At 42.3% G+C, this 17,991-nt stretch overlaps 1 protein-coding gene across 5 annotated transcripts in view; it reads right to left on the minus strand.

Moving 5' to 3' along the window:
• The window catches only part of PHACTR1 (phosphatase and actin regulator 1), a 502,791-nt gene that overhangs the window by 287,880 nt on the left and 196,920 nt on the right, over positions 1-17,991 (minus strand). The window lies entirely within an intron of this gene.

A 17,991-nucleotide genomic window follows, 5' to 3' on the forward strand; every position in this document is an offset into this window, starting at 1 on the left:
TTTTTTTTTTTTGAGTATTTGTTGAGCTTTTTAACATGCAGTTTGCCTCTTTCTGCAGGGAATTACTCAGTGATCCCGTCACCTGACTCAGGGCAGCTCCATTACACAATTCAAACTGTGCTATTTGAGTTCTGACCAGCAAGCCTTACTTTGCTCCCCTTCCTCTGGCAGGCAGCAGCCACCCCCATTCCCAGGAGGCGAAGAGCAGAGAAGGACAGGCTCCAAACCCCAAACAATGACAATTAACCTTTCTTGAACCTTCCCTAGACAGACTGCACTTTTGCATTGTACTTGTATTTCCCTTTGGTTTAATTCTTCTCGGGCAGATGACCTCCCAAATGCCAATGCTGAGTTAGCAGCTATGTGTCGCAAGATGTAACTGTAGCAGCTTCCTTGATTTTTTAAGGGTGGCTCTCTGTAGATTAGATAAGTCACTGAATGGATTTTCAAATGATAGAGGGATCATCAGTTGAAAAGCTGCATATAAATTTATAATACATGTGCAGACCTAGAATCTTTATTATTTTTGCCACATATCTAAGTTCTGTGAAATGCCAAAGGGGTAGCTTAGGTTGGGGGTCTTTAGCCCTTGATCATCATAAACCCTATGTTCATCATAAATGAACATAATGTCCAAGTGACAACTGCTTGCTTGCTATGCAAACACCTTTAAAAAAAAAAGAGAGAGAGAGATGGAGTCTCGCTCTGCAGCCCAGACTGGAGTGCAGTGGTACAATCATTGCTCTCTGAACCTCCAACTCCTGGGCTCAAGTGACCCTCCTGCCTCACTCAGCCTCCCAAGTAGCTGGGACCACAGGCACACGCCACACTACATCCAGCTAATTTTTAAATTTTTTGCAGAGATGAGGTCTCACTATGTTGCTCAGCCTGGTCTGGAACTCCTGGGCTCAAGTGATCCTCCCAACCTCGGCCTCCCATGGTGCTGGGATTACAGGTGTGAGTCTTGCAGAGCCAGATGGCTCAAGCACCTGCTAGAAGGTGCTCCACTTGCAATCATACTGTAACCCCTAAGGCCAGTCTATGTAGACATTTTGAAGCCACCACTGTTTTGGATGAAGGTAATAAGAGTCATTTCAGTCTGTTCTACTGTCCTTGTCTTCGCATCTGTCATCTTTGTCCAGATGATACACATTGAGACGCAGGCATGTTGAAACATAGAATTGACCCATCCTTGAGAGGCTCTTCGAGAAACTTAGATGGCCATAAATGAGCATAACAGTTAAAACATCACAAAACATGACAATCAAATTAAAAAACATGCCAACCTGTTCACTTTTTCCATGTCAAAATCAAGATGAACTATATGGACGGGGGCTCTGGGCTCCTAATTTCTCCCAGCCAGTGGAGCCTTGTTGCTGAACATGGGAAGAACTTGAAAAGGACTGTTAATATTTGTGGCAACAAATGCTAACACTGGTCAACCTTCTATTAGGTTTTCCTTTTCTCCCTTGTGTATCGCCCATCATACCACCAAAGGAAACTGCTTTCTCCTTCCTGCCTGCCTCCACCATTCTGAGTAGTGTTAGATACCATTATCATATTAAAATAGGTGACATGAGAGGGATACTATGCCCTAAGAATCACTTCCAAAATATTTTGCGACTGTCTCTCCCCATATCCCTCTGAAGTGGGTATCAGGTAATTACTGTTCTTATACAGACTCAGGGGACCTGGTGACAACAGCAGGAGTTAGAAGTAAGGTCTCCTACTCTTGGTGCTCTGTTTTGCCAAGGAAGACTCAGATATGCATGAGAAAAATATAAATGTGTAAACCTGGAGGAAAGATTGATGTCTGTGTATATTTTTCCCTCCAGGTGTAGTAAATTCAAGGCGTTGTGGCAGTTGCTATGGTACCTACTTCCTTCTTAATATGAATAAGGACACACTGGAAGATGTTAGAAAACATCAGGTGGTGAGATCCTCCCCAGTAATGGGAAGAGGAATAGTAATAGAAAATATACCCTTGGTCTCTATGTAGTCATTCGATACTGACACTCCAAAACTTGAATTTCCCACACTAGTGCTGTCCAATAGAAACATAATGTGAACCACATATGTAACTTAAAATTTTCTACTACTCACATTAAAAAAATTAAAAAGTGGTGAAATTATTTTTGTAATATAGTTTATTTAATTCAAATAGCCAAAATATTGTTATTTCAGCATGTAGTCAACATGAAATTTAACAAAATACTGTGTATTCTGTTTTTCATACTAAATTTCTGAATTCTGATGTGTATCTTACACCACATCACATCTGTATTAGGACTTGCCATATTTCAAGTGCTCAGTAACTGCATGTGGTTAGTGGCTATCACAACAGATGGCCCAGCCTGGATTATATTTGGCCATTTTGGGGTTAGAATTTGTTCTTTGAGAACAAATTTGTCTGCCCCTACTTGGAAATTTTAGAAAATTAAATTGCATTCATTTGGTTCTAGCCCTACGGCATAATTCAAGTGGTGTCCTCTTGGGGTGAACAAGAAAATATCAAATTAGCTTGGAATTGAAATAGTATTACAGATTCAGCTTCTTTCATGCCACCAGGGGTCATGAAGATTAAACGATAAATCTTGGGTTTGTAAAAAGTTCCTTTCTTGGGTTGTCCCAGTTGCCCAAGTCAGGGCTCCCAAAGTCATTTCTTGACTCTGCTTTCGACATACGCTCTCTCTCTACCCATTTCCCTGGCCCTTCTAATAGACCACTCAATCTTATCAAGTCTACTTGTCACTTTTTCTCAAGTTGCAGGGCCTTGGCTATAACCCAAACCATCACAAGAACCCTACCTGGTCTTCCTGCCTCCACTTTCTACCCATTCAAGTTCATTTATTTTTTTATCTTGCCTTCAGTTTAAGCATGTGTCAAAGCAGGCATTTAATCACATAGCTTCTCAGCTTAAAGCCTTTATTAGCAACCTATGGACTTTTAAATAAAATCCGTACTCCCTGCAGTGATATGCTACACAATCATAAACTGGCTTCGGCAAACTTTCTAGCTCATCTCTTTGCTACACATTCTTTGAATTCACCCCGGTCTACATGCCTAACTATAGCACGATTTCCATGACTGTCTACTTTTGTTTAAAGTCTGTTTCTTCTGCCTGGATTGTCCTTTTTTAAAAATGCCCAGCCCTTACCAAATAGGAAAATCTTTCAAGCCTAGTTCAACTACTTATTGTAGCTCTCCCTAATCTTGTAGTCAAAATTAACAGCCTCCTCAACTATGTTGTCACACCAATTCTATAAATAGATGTATTATAACATTAATCATGGTATAGTATAATCATATAATATGATAGACATGGACCTTTTCTAGAATAGGAACCAAGTGGACATAGCGGTATCTCAATAAATGCCCAAAGAATTCCAATACTCTTTCCTCTCCACTTCTCCCCCTTTTGATTCTCGAACCACTTGGTACATCATCATCATCACCACCATCATATCATCATTACAAAGGAGCCAATATTTATTAGCACTTACTAGGTATCAGATGCTGTACGCAGCATATTAGGCACATTTGATTTAATTTCAACAACAAATCTATAAAGCAGGGACTTAGCCCCAATTTTTAATGATTTTTCATTCTTTCAACAAGTATTTTAAAGTCATTGTTATAAACACCAGTTATGACAAGTTGATGAGCAACTAGTTATGCCTCCACAGTGTGCAGGATTACAGACTTATTTAACTTATTTGTAAACAGGCTAATGTGTGTGCTTTTTGTTTTATATTTTTACTGTCTTCACCTCTTTAAAGCTTCTAATCTTTAGTGGGCTGGGAAAACAGAAACTTAGCTCAATAGTGTTTTGTGTAGAATAAGAGTATGGCGACTTTGAATAAGGGCGTGAGGGGCCTGGCCATGGGAATGTCACAGGATCTGACATTTAGCTTTGTTGCTCAGAGTCATTTTTGGCTTTATTTCTGGCTCTCCAGTAATTTCTACCATAATTCAATTTATCAGTGCTTTAAAAAAATGGAAAGACTAACACTAAATGCTGGCAAGGATATGAAGCAACAGGATCTCTCATTCATTGCTGGTGGGGACTCAAAATGGTATAGCCACTTTGGAAGACAACCTTGCAATTTATTATAAAACTAAACATACTTTTACATACTCTCACCATATGATCCAGAAATCCTGCTCCTTGGTATTTACCCAAAGGAGTTGAAAACCTTGCATTCATACAAAAACCTGAATGGAAACATGGATGGCAGCTTTATTCACCATTGCCAAAACTTGGAAGTCACCAAGCTGTCCTTCAGTAGGTGAATGGATAAATTAACCATAGTACATCCATGTTTTTAGCATTAAAAACAAATGCTGGGTGCAGTGGCTCCCACCTGTAATCTCAGCTAATTGGGAGGCTGAGGTGGGAAGACTGCTTGAAGCCAAGAGTTCCAGACCAGCCTGAGCAACATAGTGAAAACCTGTCTCTAAAAAACAAAAATAAAAATAAAAATAAATAATTTTAAAAAATTAGGTGTGCATGGCAGCACACACCTGTAGTCCCAGCTACTTGAGAGGCTGAAGTGGGAGGATCACTCAAGCTCAAGAGTTCGAGGCTGCAGTGAGCTATGACTACGCCACTACACTCCAGCCAAAGTGACAGATCGAGACCTAGTCTCTAAAAAAAAGTAAATCAAATAAACAAATAAATAAACAAATGAGCTATCAAGCCATGAAAAAACATGGAGGAAACTTAAATGCCTATTACAAAGTGAGTAAAGGCAATCTGAAAAGGCTACAGATTGTTTGAGTCTGACTATATGATATTCTGGAAAAGGCAAATGCTTTTTTCGGAGACATTTACGGAGACAGCGAAAGATCAGAGTTAGGGGGTAGGGAAGGGGGTCGAACAGGTGGGGCACAGAGGATGTTTAGGGCAGTGAAGCTACTCTGTGTGACACTGTGATGTTGGAAATCTGTCACTATACAACCCAGAGATTATACAACACCAGGAGTACACCCTGATGTAGACTGTGGACTTTTGGGGATAATGATGTGTCCATGTAGGTTCACTGACTGTATCAAATGTTCCACTCTGGGGGGGATGCTGATAGTGGGGGAGCCCGTACATGTATAGGGGCAGGGGGCATATGGGAAATTTCTGTATCTTCCTCTCAATTTTGCTATGAACCTAAAACTGCTCTGAAAAATAAAGTCTGAAAAAAGAATGGAGGGATCAGAGAATGCCTTGCTCACAGGTGCCTAGGGTTGTGCTCACGGGACTCTAGTAAAATGCACAAACTGTCTTCCCACTAGGTTGTCATTCCTCACTTTGTTTCCACAATACCCCTGTATAAAGGGCAGCACGTGTACTAAGACTTAATAAATTCTCCTTGAAATGAAATGAAGAGAAAACCCACTTAATGCTTCACATACTAAATACACATTTTCACCTACATAAACAGCATAGCAGCCTTGATATCAACAAAAAACTATTAACAGGGTTTATGGAGACGCTGGAGCCTGGGACAGCCTCAGACTTGCACAGTGGGGTGGGGGAGGGGCGGCTGTCCTGGGAGGCCTGGTTGGGGGCTAGAGGAGGAGCCGAGCCCTGGTAAAACCCAACTCCTTTATGGACTCAATCTAGGAAGAGGCTCTGTGCAATGTGGGCTCCTGGGGGTCAGCCCTTGGTCACCACCTCCTGGCTTCACAACACATTGCACAGAGCAGAGCTGTCTCTGCCGAGCAAGGTACTTAACCTCTGTGAGCCTCCGTTTCCCGTCTATAAAAAGAGGATGAGGATACTGCAGATGGTTAGGAGCCTCACATGAGATAATGTCTATAAAGTGCTTGGCAGAGTGATTGGCCAATGTGAGTGTGAATGAATGGAAAATGTTTATTCTCAAGTATTATTAGATATCCCACGATCACAATAAAGTGTTGGAGATGAAATTAGAGAGCTCAAGAGGCTTGGTGTGCGCGTGCCTCTTCTATCTCACCCGCTGTCTTTCTACCCGCCTTGCTGTTGGCACGTATTAAGGTGGTGAGTTTATTGATTTCCATGTCCTCTGTCTTCCTTTCTTCCTTCCTGCTTTTCTTTTTTCCCTTTTCCACCCCTTTCTTCTTCCGTCTTTATTTTCCTTTTTCTCTCTCCCTCTTTTTCTTGAACTCTCCCTTTTCCATTTATTATCTTTAAAGTGAGTTTATTTTGTCCCTTGCTATTTTTGGCCAACTAACTAAGGCTCTTTGTATCGAGATCTTCTTGCCAAAGCTGTATTAAGCTCACCAGACTGCTAAACGTAGCTGAGCCTGTTTCTGCTCCCCTTGGAAGGTCTGCCATGGCATAAACAAGAAAGGTATGAGGTCAAAGGATTCTTGTTCAGAACAAAGGGGGACGGCTTCACACAGAGCTTCCCAGAATGAAGGCAGAGCCTGACAGGAAAAAGATCGGAGGCCTCCGGCGTAATCTATAACAGAGCAGCTATTACCTCCCTCCCTGCCAAGTCAATGCCACTGCCAATCTCAGAAGCCATTTTTCAAACTGCTTTTTGGCCAGCTCAGCATGAAATCTATATGACAGCTTTACTTTGGGAGAGCAACAGAAAAAGGCAGTTTCCTGCAGGCTTAGGCAGTTTCATTGCTCCCTCTAATTCTTTCCAAAGTACCATGTGGAAGGAATGGCATGACTTGGGTCCAGATAGGACTGAGACCCAAGGAAGACACAAGAAGGGAGAAGAGATACTCAGTGGCCCTGATAATGCGGCCAGTGAATGAGGTTTTAAGAGGCAGCCAGTGCAGTAGCACGAGACTTGGGATGGAATCCTAGTCTGCCACCTGCTCACTGGGGCAGCTTATTTGGCCTCTGTTTAGTCAACTGGGAGGAAGATCTGAGGTGATGTTTGCCAAGCACCTGTCAGGGGCCTGGGGTACGGCAGGTGCCGAATAACCCTGGCCAGGTGGGTTTTTGAGCCTCCCTTTCCTCACATATAAAATGGAAAGAGACTACAGTGCCTCTTCTGTAGGGTTCTTTGGTGGAAATTAGATGAGACCTCCAGCAAATGGTGAGCATCGCATGCGTGTGTCTCTCTCCCCTCCCCTCCCAGGCCTCCAAATTGCAGATTGTATTTCCCAAAGATGAATAAAACTGTATCTTCCATCCCACGTGTTCTTCTAGAACCCTGCCATTCTCCCGACAAGTCGTGGGTTCTAATTCCTCTCTCTCTGAATCTGCGTGGGCTTGGAACTCACTTGTAGCCAGTGTAGTAGAAGTAATTCTGTGGGAATGCAGAGGCTCCATCATAAAAGGCAATTTAGCTGCTGCCAGATGAGTTGTAATACTTGCTCTTGCGTTGCTTCTGAAGGCTTCAGAAGGTCGGTAAGCAGGTGACTACACTTAGGCTGCCATGCTATCAGGAAGCCCAACTTAGCCTGCACAGAGGGACCTAAAGAGAGTTCCCAGGTGCTCTAACCTCACCCCCTAATAGTCACTGTCTGAACTGCAACCTCATGAGAGACTGAAACAAGAACCACTTAGCTGAATCCTTCCCAATTCCTGATCCAGAGAAACCACGAGAGATTAACAAAATGATTGTTGCTTTCAGCAGCTAAGTGTTGGGTTGATTTGCTATGCAGTGAAAGAGAGTTGGGACCCTCCAGTAGCTATTTGATAAAAATCCCAAGCAGCCCAAGATCGGACTGATAGGTGTGAGCCAGTGAGGGCATATGAAGCTCAGCCTCTTTCAGTTGTTCTTTCAACCCATGGGGATGGGCTACACCTTTCGCAGGTAGTCATCCTTCTCCTTCCTTGTGTGTCCTCCCGGCACACAGAGCACTGTGCGCTTGTGCCTAGAGCAGCCTGAGAAAACTCAGTCATTGATCCAGGTTGATTAGTGATTTTTCAGATCACAGAAGCTGTTCCCTTTTACACTATACCTTAAAGTTATAAAACCAGTTTGGTTTAAAAGGACGTTAATACTAAACAGTTCTTGAAAGAGTTTTACATTAGGGCTTATATTCTTTAAATTTATTTTGGCTGGGTGAGGTGGCTCATGCCTGGGATCCCCCCACTGCATTCAGACCCCTTCCTGGTTGGAATACCCTCTCCAACCCCCAGGGCTTTGGGGCCGATTATATGTCTACACAACATTTAAAGATATCAGCTGAGGCTCATTTCCTCCAGGAAGTTCCTGGAACAACCACAGTGAGTGTGGTCATTTACTCGGTCTTCCTTCTCATCCAGTACTTATGCTGAGAAAATGGCGTCTGTGCTGGAAGATGCTGCCCTTAGGTTAATGCTTGCTGAGCTTTCCTGGGTGTTTTGTTTAACATAGGTTTTATCTCCACTGTGGTGAAAATTCCTGGAGCATGTGGACCAATTTTTCTATTTCTTTTATTCTCACAAGAATTCCTTGCACCCGATTATTTTAGACTCTGGTCTGATCCTCAAACAGATCTGTTATGTTTTATTTCAATATGGTTTTAGGACTTTCCACACAAACAGGGAAAAACAGGCATAAATTGCTTGGGAGTAAAATTTAACATATTACTCAATTATCAAATATTCAAACATCTCAGAACGTGAGGGCAACTTTGAGTAAGTGCATGTCAATGAAATGTAGATGATAAACACAAAATAAAACCTAATTAGAAGAGAAATGTGGGCTCCATTTCACCTTCCCAGAGGAAAATAACACAGGGTTCAAAGTTCAGGACTGGAATCAGGCAGGACGAGGGTTTGAATTCCGACCATAATGTCTTGAACTGTGTGACCTTTACAAATCCACAAATCTAAAAAGCGGATAAAAATAATGTCTAGGTCATAAGATTATTGTCAGGATACCCTAGGTGGTTTGTGTTATATACTTAGCAAGTACTAAACCGGCAGAGAGAAGGCACACACTTTGGGTATTGTCTGTCATTACCACCACCACCACCACGACCAACAACCCTATCCCAATTACCAGGGTGGGTTTCGCTCCTAAGGCCTTAGAGCTGGCTGGAATATACCCTGTTCTTTCTTTCTTTAATCACATGTCCTTCCATTTAGACACTTTCCCTTCAACCTATACTCTGTACAACTACATTTTGCAGCCCTTATACTAAAGTCACAATCGTGAGGAATTATTTCAAACACTTCAATCAATCTTAGCTGCTTTGTATAGCTCACCAACAGTCAGCCATCACTGGAGCTGGGCATTCTCAACTGCCTCAGTCATCATCACCTACTGGCCAGATGGCCCTAGAGCAGGAAGCCTGCTTTGACTAGGGACACAGAACCATATAGTTCCTAAGTCTGTTGGCCAGTCAGCTCAGCCTTTCCTTTAGGCATGCAGAAAGGTTCATTGAGCACCTATGATGAACCAACAGAGGAGAACATTAAGGTTGATAAAGATAAAGTATATGGTAAACAGCATATACTTGTACTTGTTCATTGACTTATTCATTTATATATTTATTTGTTCATTCAACAATTAGTTATTAACAGCTTATTATGTGTTTGTAGGCCCTGGACATACAAATATGAACAAAACAGATGTGATTTCTGTCCTCATAAAGTTTTCAAATTGGTGGAAAGTAACCACTTTGTCATCAAATAATCCCGGGTTTGAATCTAACTCTGCACTATATACTTAAATTGCTTAAGCCTTTCTAAGCCTCTTTTTCTTAGAGTCACTGTAAGACTTAAATGAATTAACCTAAGTATACTACTCACCCCAGCACCTGGCGATGTGTACATTTCTTTCCCCAAAGGTCATATAACTTGTAGCCAGTAGAGTTGGGATACAAACTCGGGAGTGTCTGGTTCCCACATTTGTGCTTTCAAGGGAATTTTCTAATTACTATTTTTTCAAGCCTCACTACTTTTGATTTAGATTTTTCCCTAAGTCATTAATTCAATTCATTACTCACTGAAAAATTAAAACTTTGTTTTTCCGTGTATTTTTCCCGTGTCTTTTTCCCCCCTCATTGAACCTTCTGCAGTAAGCTGCTCTTCTCCACATTAACTGATGTGAAAACCGTGAGGCAACTAGTGTCATCACAGAAAAAAAACCACAGGAATAGTTATGATGCTTTAGATTATACTTGGGAGGCCAGAGGAAGTGTTGGGTCATGCAGACCGTCCTGTCTCAGTAGTGCAATAGAGACATCCACCATCAGCTGCCAGGCAGCGAGAGCTTAGCTGGCCACATGGCAATTTATGATCATGCCTTCCTTTATCAAGAAGTTGAAATGTTACAAAATTATATTAATTTATATTATTATGTATATATCAGTGATCTAGGGGCCCTCCACCACCATCACTGCACTGGATGTGTAATGTTTTTCTAGACCTCTGAGCCCTCTACCGTATTGGACACCACATTGCAAGTCTCTTGCCTTCCCCAATACCACTTATTCTAAGTTACTTTTTTGTTTAACTATACTTCTCATGTCTTTGTCTTTTCTCTATTTCCTTCTTTCTTAAATGTTGGGTTCTCTCTCAAGCCCTCTCCTGGTCTTACTCCTCCCTGAATGATCTCACTTCTGATATTTTAATCTACTTTTCCAGAGGCTTCTCTTCTATATCAATTGCCATTTCTCTAATTCACGTACTTATCCTCTCTTACTAGAACTATCTTGGTAACCTAACTGGTTTCCCACTTGCAAATTGCTCATCTCTCTGAGCTTCATTTTTCACACTGCCAGCAGAGTTGTCCTCCTAAAACCAGGCTAATATATAACACCCTTTCTCAAAGGTTGATTTGATTTCCCTGCAGGATAATGTTCAAGCTGTTTAGCGTGGCACTCAAGGTCCTTCCTGATCTTGCACCATATCCCTGCTCATTTCTCACCGTAACCCTCCCTGATGCTATCATAGTCTACTTGGTATTCCACACACTTTTTTTTTTTTTTTTTTTTTTGAGACAGAGTCTCACTTTGTTGCCCAGGCTAGAGTGAGTGCCGTGGCGTCAGCCTAGCTCACAGCAACCTCAAACTCCTGGGCTCAAGCGATCCTCCTGCCTCAGCCTCCCAAGTAGCTGGGACTACAGGCATGCGCCACTATGCCCGGCTAATTTTTCTATATATATATTTTAGTTGGCCAGATAATTTCTTTCTATTTTTAGTAGAGACGGGGTCTCGCTCTTGCTCAGGCTGGTCTCGAACCCCTGGACTCGAGCGATCCACCCGCCTCGGCCTCCCAGAGTGCTAGGATTACAGGCGTGAGCCACCGCGCCCGGCCTTCACACACTTTTCATCTTTCCCTCCCTACCTTCTCATCGGACAATGCATTTTCCTCATTCTTTACCTTTTGTGACATTTCTCCATATATACTCCTCAGAATACTGGTCTTCTGAAATGCTTTACTGAAGAAAAGGGATCTGTGGTCCATGGTTCTAGCTAACACTGTATGCTAGGTCCCCTATCCCCCTTGGAGATTTCATGCATTTTAGCATTTTAAATGCTCTAAGAAGTCCTGCAACAAGGTTAGTCCTGTAAACCAGGTTAGCTTTGTCTAACACCTGCTAAACATTAGATTCCTCTTTTTCTGGAAGACTTTAGGAACTAGCATTTAGTAGCTATACTTTGGGGAACGCTGGTCTATTCAAATCTTCTTCATTCATTTATACTCCATTTGTCCATTATTCATTGACCTGGCAAATATTTATTTAGCACCATGCCAGATACTAGAGAATGTACTCAGGAAATGTTGTCTTGAAAGCAAGAGGAATATAGTCCCTGTTTTCATGGAACTTACAGTTGCCTGAACTGCAGATAAGTAAGCACACAATCACCATGAAATATTGTAAGAGCTATCACAGAGGACATAGAACTGTGGCAGTGCGTAGCAGGAAGACTTTTCCAGTCTGAGGGAGTGGTTAGGGAGGGCTTCCTGGAGGAAGTGGTTTTATAAGGGCTGAAGGAGGGGCTGAAGGAGAAGTAGGAGTTAGTCAGATGGAAACTGGGGGGAGAAAGGGAAAGGGTGGTGTAGGCAGGGTCAACTGCTTGTGTGAAGGTGCTGAGACCAGAGAGAGTATGGCATGTCTGAGGGACTAAGAGAAATCTCAACGCAAAGGTGACCATGAAGTCTTCAACACCCCCTTCATCCCCACTCCCAGAATCTTCTTCTGTCTCCTACCCTATCTGGCTTGCAAAGTGTATGTTCAATAATGCTCGAACATTACAGCAATCTGATTAGACAATTATTTTAGGGGAACAGATAGGATCTTTTGAAGCACAGAGAAAACATATATTCCATCCCCAACACTCTTAATTAAGTCAAAATAAGGAAGTTTATTTTTTTAAAGTGTATTGTTAAAAACATATAGAGGTTGTTATATTAATTTTATTTCTAATTTATTTTTTAAATGAAAGAATTAAATATAGATACCTAATTGTGAATGCAGAGAGGTTTTCTTAATTAACTCAATTGTTATTTAATCCTCCTTAGCATGCTTTTCACGTTTAGGCAGCTTGCTTTTGACAACTAGCAAATAGAGAGGCCAAAGTGTAATTGGGCAGACTAGACAGAACACAGCATAGCTAAGAGCCCAGGGGCTGGACTCAGCATCTCTCTCTCGGAGCCACCATACTGGGGTTCCTGCCCTCTATCACTGCCTTAATTCTCAGACACACTTTGCTTCCTGCCTTTCCTTCCATGGCTGCCGTCTGATAATAAAAGAAGAGCTGTCCCTTTTGTCATCAGTAGAACAGAGGGTAATGTCTCTTAATTAACAAAAGGAAGTGGTGCAATGTAGTGAGAACATTGCAATTGTTTCCAATTAATTCCACACGCAGTTTGGCTAAGTTAATAATCCATAAAATGACCTGGGACCTAAATATGCAGAACAGTCATCTTTTATCAGTCATTTTTCCATTGTTCCAGCAGAAGCAAGAAAATTCAAAGCTAGATGCACAGGAGGTATACAGATTTACAACATCATACATTCTTACATATAATCTCAAATATAAAATAAATGTACATGTGCCATTCAGATCTTATGAATTCTCAAATGTTTCACAACCTCTATAAAGCATCACATGTTCACAGGTGTCAATTCAATCACAGTAGAGCAACTATTTTCTTGGATACACCATTTATTACCAAGCAAAGACACCTTCATGTTCATATAAAAGAAAGAAGGACATGGGCATTTTTTTTAAGAGATGGCGACTCACTCTGTTGTCTAGGCTGGAGTGCAGTGGCATGATCATAGCTCTCTGCAGCCTTGAACTCCTAGGCTCAAGTGATCCTCCCACCTCAGCCTCCTGAGTAGCTAGAACTACAGGTGTGCACCACCAAACCTAGCTAATTTTTCTATTTTTTGTAGAGGTGGGGTCTTGCTATGCACCCCAGGCTGGTCTCTAATTCCCGGCCTCAAGTGATCCTCCCACCTCGGCTTCCCAAAGTGCTGGGATTACGGGTGTGAGTCATTGTGCCCAGTGACTCACCCACTGCATCATCAATGCATTTTTAATTCCTTGAGAATAAACAATGTGTCTTCCACAGCTATGACCCCTAAAAATGCCACATGGAACATCTTACCTCAGGTCCATAATACCTTTTTTTCATTGTGGCAAAATACACATAACACAAATTCACCATTTTAAGGTGTATAATTAATTCAGAGCCATTTAGTACATTCCTAACGTCGTGCAACGATCACCACTATTCCGTTCCACAGCATTTTCATCAACCCAGAGGGAAACCTGTAGCTAACAGGCCGTCACTCCAGATTCCCCCATTTCTCCACCCCCTGGCGGAACCACCAGTCTGTTTTCTGTCTCCGCGGACTTGCCCATCAGGGATATGTCACATAAATGGAATCAGACAATACGTGGCCATTTGTGTCTAGCCTCTTTCCCTCAGCATGGTGTTTTCAAGGTTCATCCGTATCATAGTGTGTATCAGCACTTTATTTTCTTCTTAGAGCTGAATAATATTCCATTATATGGATATACCACATATTGTTTATCCACACTTTGCTTGTTTTTTTTTTTTTTTTTTTTGAGACAGAGTCTCACTCTGTTGCCCAGGCTAGAGTGAGTGCCGTGGCATCAGCCTAGCTCACAGCAACCTCAAACTCCTGAGCTCAAGCGATCCTCCTGTCTCAGCCTCCCGAGTAGCTGGGACTACAGGCATGTGCCACCATGCCCGGCTAATTTTTTCTATATATATTTTTAGCTGTCCATATAATTTCTTTCTATTTTTAGTAGAGATGGGGTCTCGCTCTTGCTCAGGCTGGTCTCGAACTCCTGAGCTCAAACGATCCACCCACCTCGGCCTCCCAGAGTGCTAGGATTACAGGCGTGAGCCACCGCGCCCGGCCCACACTTTGCTTGTTGATGAATATTTGGGGTATTTTGGCTTTTGTGAATAATGCTGCTATGAACATTCCCGTACAAGGTTTTGTTTGAATATCTGATTTCAATTCTTTCAGACATCTACCTAGGCATGGAATTGCTGGGTCATACGGTAATTCTATGCTTAACTTATTGAGGAATGAATACTACTTTTTATTGAGTATTAGCAGGCCTGCAAAGACTGAATGTGACTGATAGAAAAAATCTCCCTCTGCTGGAAGGCCTCAGTGAAAGCGCTACAGAGCTTTGGCGCATGTGTGCTTACGTCTTCATGGGTGGGGAAGATTGGTGTGGATGACTCGTTTCTCCACGGCTCATAAGCTGCTTTCTTCAGTCGAGCTTTATTGCCGAACACTCGGGCACTGGAGTTGGACTCTGTGAATTCCAATGCCAGGCCTGGACCTTAAACTAGTTGTTAAACCTCTCAGACTTAATTTCACCACTTGTAAATCAGGGAACGAGCTCTCACTACAACATAGGATTATGGGTACTTTCAATAGGGCAGTGTATTTAAAGGACTGAGTACATCGGTTGGATAACAAATACTTGAAAAATGTTAGCTTGGGTTGTGTTTATACTTCTTGATATCCCTGTGATGTCTAGCACTTAATCAAGTTGGAATAAGAGACATGTTTAATGGGAAATAACTCAGATCATTTTGAGGATTATGAGTTTTATCTTTTTCCCTTTCTATCTTTTGTTGTTGGTGGTTATATGTTGGAATATTTTGTTTCCTGGGTTTGGAAAGTCTATGTACATGAACATAGGCAGAGATTCCCTTATGAATGCCTTTCATTTAATTGCTTTTTGGGTAGGGTCACTTGTTGGCAGGATGGGGGACTCGATGAGTCCTGAGTTTCTGGCTCCAAGTTGTTCATAGCTTGCGGAGATGCCTCTCCAAAAGGAAATATCTAAGAACTCTCCGTCTGTATGAGAAAATTTATTTCACATAATTCAGGCCCACTCATATTTTGATAGCAAGCTCCACATACTGACCTTTCAGTGTACTTCACACAATTTTCTATGCCAGTGCGAGCCTTTAGCTCTACAAACACCAGGTTGCAAATACCTCTGCGTGTGTCCTTGTTCCTGGCTTGGACTCTGCCCTGGGTTCTGACTGTGCTGTATCCCTGACTCATGCTGCTAGTGGCTCACCTATCCTGACATACACCCATACTTCCCAACTCCGCAGCTTCCCAGAATCCTAGTGCTACCTTTACAGGATTTTTGACTCCTACCTGCTTAAGGTGAAAGCAGATTCAAGCAGAGAGGTAGGAAGTGGCACATGAGAGGTGACGACATCCATGAGCTCTAAGGAAAGGTCTTAGAACAACGTGATGGGTGATGAGACCCCTCCCTCCACCTCTTCCTTGCCTGCAGTCAGCCTGACGCTGCTGTGGGTTTCTGCTTGTTTCTCTTGACAGCTGTGATTTGCAAGAAAGCCCTTTCATCTACTTTACAGGAGTGATTTATGCCATAACAGATGGTCATAAATAGCCCACAACTGCAGTGGGCCAAGCACCAGGCATGCTATAGAATATATGACAGAGGTTAAATATCAAGTACCTGTCATCACTTTGCTACTACTCTGGGAGTACTTCTTAAAAGGGACTTTATTGCCGGTCTGCTTTAGCCTTTTACCACTTGAAGAAGGTTTACCCAAATGTCCTGGGGCCCAAGGATTTTCTGTAGGTAAACTGCAAGGGCAAGTGGCTGTGGCTGTGAACCCCACCAGTAGCAAAGGATTGCTTACGTGGAACTGTTTGGTGCTGTAGGGAGCCCAATAAACATAGCATCCAGGTGAAAAATGCTATGCTTACTACACAAACGCCTCTCAGAGGCCAAGCCCTCAGCCTCCACTTCCAATCATACTGTAATCCCTAAGGCCAATTTATACAGACATTTTAAAGCCACCATTGTTTTGGGTGAAGGTGGTAAGAATAATTACTGTCTGTCCCAATTTTTCTGTCTTAGCATCTGTCATCTCTGTCCAAGCAATACCTATGGAGGGGCAAGCATGTAAAACATGAGAATTGTTCCATTAGTGAGAGGCTGGGAAACTTAGGTGGCACAAATAAGCATAGCACTTAGAGCATCATTAAACACGAGGATCAACATAAAAATCTCCAACCTGCTCGCTTTGCACATGCCAAAGCCAGGATGAGACGTGTGCAGGGCATGACAGAGGGAGATGAGAATGGCATTTCCATCACTTCCTGGCAGCACGTGGCTCCCAAGCAACAAAGCCCCGTGCGGACCTCCACCTCTTTCCCTTTGAGGCTTTACGTGTATTGTGAATTCTAAACTGACTTCTGGCAAAACATCATAAAGCAATTTTATCTCCACGGAATATTTCGCCATCCTAAATAGAAACTCTTCTAGCCTGTTACCCTGTTATTGAAGTTGTTCTACAGGACAGTCGCTCTCAACCAATATATGAGGACTCTCAAGAGTTAAAACACAAACCCTTCCAACTGCGTTATACATAAAAAATTCATCTTTGAACACTGAAAGATGAAAAGCAGTTTTAAGAAACCTTCACAATGCCATCCTACACCGTGAGTTATTTAATTGCGATAGAAATACATGTACCGAGGATCATTCCCTAATTAGTCTAAATCTAAAACAGCAGTTGTTAAATGTGCGCTTTGAGCTGAGGCAACGGGGTGTGCTTTTGCCGTTGTGTGGCAGAGACAGCGATGCTGTTCAGGTTTTATTTTTAAAGTTTGGGTAATTATAACTTAAACTAACAGCAGGGGGGAAATGAATCATTTATTTGCCTTTCTTATTACAGCTTCTCTCCCCCAAAAGTGTGTCCTTTCTTGCAGCATTTACCTAGCTAGTAAGGTGTTACTCTGGGTCCTGAGGACTTAACCATCTGGGATTTGATCACCAATTGTATAGTAAACATTCTGAGACAGATGATTGCCACCCTAATTCATTATAAAATGGAAAAAATATGCACTCATTTAACTCAGTACATTTACTTGATATACAACTTGAACAAGCAATAAGAAGCAGTTTGGTGTAGGAGGAAAAGTTCCGGACTAGATGTCAGGAAACCTGGATTTGAGCCCACCTTTGTCAGTGACTAGCATAGATACCTCCAGCACCCTCTAGTTCCCCAAGCCTTGATTTTCTTAAATGCTCTCTTAGGTTGCTTGCGGCTCTGAGATGCTTGAATTCTCATGAGCAGGGTACAGCAATAAACAGGAGTGGAATGGCGTGAATATCATGAATACACAACTACTTGTATAACCTACTGCTTTCCTCTAATTAGCAGGAGCCATGAGTCAGCCTTAGCCTTGGCTGGGATTCAGACTGATGAGGAAGGAGTTCTAGAGAGGACAAGTGGCTTGCCAACAGTCACACTGTTGGTAAATGTGGGAGAGGGAGTACATACCAGAGATTTCTATGCCAGGTTATCTAAGGCAATCTCTCCTTAGATTACAGAGGACCCAGGTGACATCTGAACTAAAGGCTTTACAACTGTATTTTCTAATGGCTACCCACTGTCCTGAGATTAGGGAAAGGTCACAGCTTTTGGAATCCAGCAGTCTCGGCCCTGGTTCAGTGTGATTCTGCCACTCGATGCATCATCAATGTGTCCTATTTTTATCTTTCTTCAGAAAAGCTGTATTATGTAATGAGTGTGGGTCTGATATAAAGATTTGTACA

The sequence above is a fragment of the Eulemur rufifrons genome, chromosome 18 (assembly GCF_041146395.1).
Source record: "Eulemur rufifrons isolate Redbay chromosome 18, OSU_ERuf_1, whole genome shotgun sequence".
Lineage (NCBI taxonomy): Eukaryota > Metazoa > Chordata > Mammalia > Primates > Lemuridae > Eulemur > Eulemur rufifrons.